Consider the following 4,729-nt stretch of genomic DNA (forward strand, 5'->3'; position numbering starts at 1 on the left):
TCTTCCTCTTCCTCCTCCTCCTCCTCCTCCTCCTCCTCCTCCTCCTCCTCCTCCTTTTTCTTCTTCTTTTGAGACATGGTTTCTCTGTGTAATAGCCCTGACTGTCCTGCAACTTACTCTGTAGACCAGCCTGGCTTTGTACTCAGAGATCCACCTGCCTTTGCCTCCTGAGTGCTGGGATTAAAGGTGTGCATCACCCCTGACTTGCTGTGATTTTTATAGGGTTGTTTGTTGATTTTTCCAAAAGTACTTTATGTGTATATTAGAATTGGAATTCAAACTATATGTGTAAAGTCATGATTTTGTTGTATTTGTTGATAGATACAGAAGTGGTAATTAAATGTCTTAATTAGCTTGCCTATATGAATTGCCTTGCTTTCCCCCTGAGAACTCCTAGGAGCAGTAACTTTCTAGTATCCATGGGCACTCTAGATGCCTAGATCTTGGTGTCTTCACACCATCCCCCAGTTAGAGGAGTCAGGGACCCATGGAGAAAGCATGACTCGAACAGGAGCATTTTAAGCCTGACGTATTTTGTTATGAGAGAAAGTAAAGAAATCCAATTAAGTTCATGGGGGTCTCTTAAATGAGCACATAGGTAATCTGAAAGAGCTGCTGGTAGCCAAAGTTGGACAAATTTAGTTAAAAATACAGATACTGTTTAGTTAAGACCTATAGAATAAATATTTTGAGCGTGTGCTCTTAGAAATAAATATTTGCTTCGAATAAATAGTTCCATAGAAAAAAAAAAAAACGGCTTTTTCTTTTCAGCAGAGTTCCAGTTATGTGCAAGGGAGAAAGGAAATAGAACCATCATTAGATCCACATCCACAAATTATCATTGCAGACAATGTTCATCAGGGCACATTAAAATTAAGAATAAAAATTTGAAGACAGGTTTTTTTTCTAGTTTCAAGGTATCTCCTCATGATATTAGTAACTGTAAAAAGAAACATAAAATATTTATCATGGAAAGAACAAGAGACACTCATTTATCTAGAAATTCAGGTAAGTATCCCATGTCACAAGACAGCATCTTATGTCTTTCTAGAGTGCTTCACTTAGAGACACTTGCAACATTTTGTTTATCGGGTTTGTGTTGTTGGTTTTTGTTTTAGTCTTTTCTCTTTGGGAACTTGAAGTTCCTAGGGAGCTAAGGATGACCTTGAATTTCTGATCCTCCTACCTTTACTTCCTAGTGCTGTGACTACAGGCATGTGGTACCACATCTTTTTTTTTTTTATATTAGAGTTTTATCAACAGTTGACAAGAGGAGAATCTGGATGAGGGCAAGATGGCAACTCTACTATTGCTTCAGATTTTCTCTCAAGTCGATTAACCTTAGTTTCATTTTCCTTTATTTTGTTAGCCAAGATTACTACAGATACCTTTTACCTAAGAAACTAAAGTTCATTGGAACTGAGAAGAGCTGCATCTTTTCCACCTCCTTTAGAATAAATGTGCAGGATAGTTGAGGAGATAACAGCCATTCACAGTTATATTGTCAACTTGGGTTGCCACAGCGTAATATCACTGACTGCGTTTGGGAAGCTCGAAACTGAAATGAAGAGTCTGGCTGGGTTACAGAAACAAGTTTTGATAAACAAGGCTGAGTTTTCTGTTTTGTTTTGTTTTTGATTTTTCTGTCAAGAATGTATGGATATCTCAGACAGATTAAATAGTGACACTTGGGAGTGTGGCTACATGGGGAGTCCCAAAGCTCATCTAGTTTCTGTATAGCCTGAGTGTTGGTTTTCTTTCTTTTTTTTCTTTTTCTTTTTTTTTTTTTTTTTAAAAAAAAACAAGTTATCTTTTTTTTTAAAAAAATTTTACATACCAATTCCAGTTCACACTCCCTCCCCTCCTCCCATTCCCTCCACCTACCTCCCACCGCACCCCCAATCCACTCCTCAGAGAGGGTAAGGCACATTGCTTTGGGAAATGTCTAAAGCCCTCCCTACTATATCTAGGCTGAGCAAGTATCCATCCAAATAGAATAGGTTCTAAAAAAGCCAGTACAAGCAGTAGAGATAAATTCTGGTACCACTGCCAGTGGCCCCATGGTCTGCCCCAGCCATACAATTGTCACCCACTTTCAGAGGGACTAGTTTGGATTTATGCTGTTTACTTCCCTGTCTGGCTGGAGGGTGAGCTCCCATTAGCTCAGGTAAACTGTTTCAGTGGGCGTACCCATCATGGTCTCGACCTATTTGCTCATATTCTCATTCCTCCCACTCTTTAACTGAACTTTGGGAGCTCAGTCCAGTGCTTTGATGCCGGTGTCTGCTTTTGTTGCCATCAGTTGCTGGATAAAGGTTCTATGGTGATGTTTAAGATATTCATCAGTCTGACTATAGGGCAAAGCCAGTTCAGGCCCCCTCTCTTCTATTGCTTAGGGTCTTAACTTGGGTCATCCTTATGGATTCCTGGGAATTTCTCTAGTCCCAGGTTTCTTGCTAGTCCCATACTGATTCCCTCAATCAAGATATCTCTTTCTTTGCTATCCCCCTCTGTCCTTCTCCCATCTAGACCATTCCATTCCCTCAAGTTCTCCTCTTCCCCCATCCTCCTCCCCCTCTGCCCTCCCTTCTCTCCCAACCCTCATGCTTCCAATTTTCTCAGGAGATCTTGCCTATTTCTACTTCCCAGAGGGATCCATGTTTCTCTTAAGGTTCTCCTGGTTACCTAGCTTCTCTAGGATCATAGACTATAGGCTTGTTATCCTATGTTTTATGTCTAATATCCACTTATGAGTGAGTACATACCTTGCTTGTCTTCCTGAGTCTGAGTTACCTCACTCAGGATGTTTTTTTTTTCTATTTTCCATCCATTTGCATGAAAATTTCAAGGTGTTATTGTTTTTTTAAAGCTGAGTAGTACCCCATTGTGTAAATAAAAGTGCCACATTTTCTTTATCCATTCTTTGGTTGCTGGCTGTCTAGGTTGTTTCCACTTTCTGGCTATTACATATTCCTCAAAATGTTCCACATAATAGAAACAGAAGGAACATTGCCAAAGTTTTTTTTTTTAATGAGGCTACATTAACCGTGATACCAATACCACAGAAGGACTCCACCAAAAAGAGAATTACAGACCAATCTCAATCATGAACATAGATGCAAAATTGCTCAATAAAATACTGACAAACTGAATCTAAGAACCCATAAAAAAATCATCCACCATGATTAAGTCAGCTTCATCCAAGTGAGGCAGACATGGTTCAACATACGAAAATCTATCAATGTAATACACCGTATAAATAAACTTAAAAAAACACTCATATGATTATCTCATTAGATGTTGAAAAAAGCATTTGACAAAAATCTAACACCTCTTCATGATAAAGTTGTTGGAGAGATCAGGGATATAAGGAGCATATCTAAACATAATAAAAGCAATATACAGCAGGCTGACAGAAAACATCAAATTAAATAGAGAGAAACTCAAAGTGATCCCACTAAAATCAGGAACAAGACAAGGCTGTCTACTCTCTCCATATCTATTCAACATAGTTCTTGAAGTTCTAACTAGAGGAATAAGACAACAAAAGGAGATTAAGGAGGTTCAAATTTGAAAGTAAAAAGTCAAACTCTTGTTATTTGCAGATGATATGATAGTATATATAAGTGACCCCCAAAATTCTACTAGGGAACTTCTACAGCTAATGAATACCTTCAGTAGAGTGTTGGTTTTCACTGCCACAAGTGAACTGTGAAAAGGAGAGTCAGAGATGGCACAAGTTGAAATACCTGGAAGAGCACATGTTCAAATCAACGTCTAGACACCTTTGTTAGCTTAGACCACTTGCATGGTCATAAGACTTTGATTGCATTCAGATGCCCTGGAAAAGTTGAATTGCAAATTTCCCCCATGTTCTCACTGCTTTTAGTGAATTTTTAAGGCACTCCATCAGCCATTCCTGAACCTGAAGTTATCTCTTCCAAATTTAACCAGATTGATGAGGTCATGGGAAATACATCCCAGACAGAAGCAAAAGTGTGTGTGAGCAAAGATCAGGTGACGATGGATTGAAGATGATGGTTTTGATAATCAGTGCTGTCCTTTGACTATGTTCTAGTATCTGCTAACCTTTATGATGAAAAACTGGTAACAAAAGTGGTGGTTTCCTGTGGTCCTTCTACCCCCTTTCTTATACTATATCATTTCATTTGACCTTTGTGCCATTTTCTTGCAAAAATTTGATTACAAAAATTTAAAGGGTTGCCTTTCTGTCTTAGCAACAGTGTCCTTTGCTTTACAGAAGCTTCTCAGTCTCAGGAGGTCCCATTTATTCAATGAGGCCCTTAGTGTCTGTGCTGCTGGGGTTATACGTAGGAAGTGGTCTCCTGTGCCCACGTGTTGTAGAGTACTTCCCACTTTCTCTTCAATCAGGTTCAGTGTGTTTGAATTGATATTGAGATCTTTAATCCACTTGGACTTGAGTTTTGTGCATGGTGATAGATATGGGTCTAATTTCATTCTTCTACAGATTGACATCCAGTTTTGCCAGCAAGGTCCAGATCAGGAGCAGAAGGAGAGAGAGCACAAGCAAGGAACTCAGGACCGCGAGGGGTGCATCCATACACTGAGACAAGGGGGATGTTCTATCGGGAACTCACCAAGGCCAGCTGGCCGGGGTCTGAAAAAGCCCGGGTTAAAACCGGTCTCGCTAAACATAGTGGACAATGAGGACTACTGAGACCTCAAGAACAATGGCAATGGGTTTTTG

Source organism: Alexandromys fortis, unplaced genomic scaffold (genome assembly GCF_014885135.2).
Source record: "Alexandromys fortis isolate MF-2015 unplaced genomic scaffold, M_Fortis_MF-2015_v1.1 scaffold_234, whole genome shotgun sequence".
Lineage (NCBI taxonomy): Eukaryota > Metazoa > Chordata > Mammalia > Rodentia > Cricetidae > Alexandromys > Alexandromys fortis.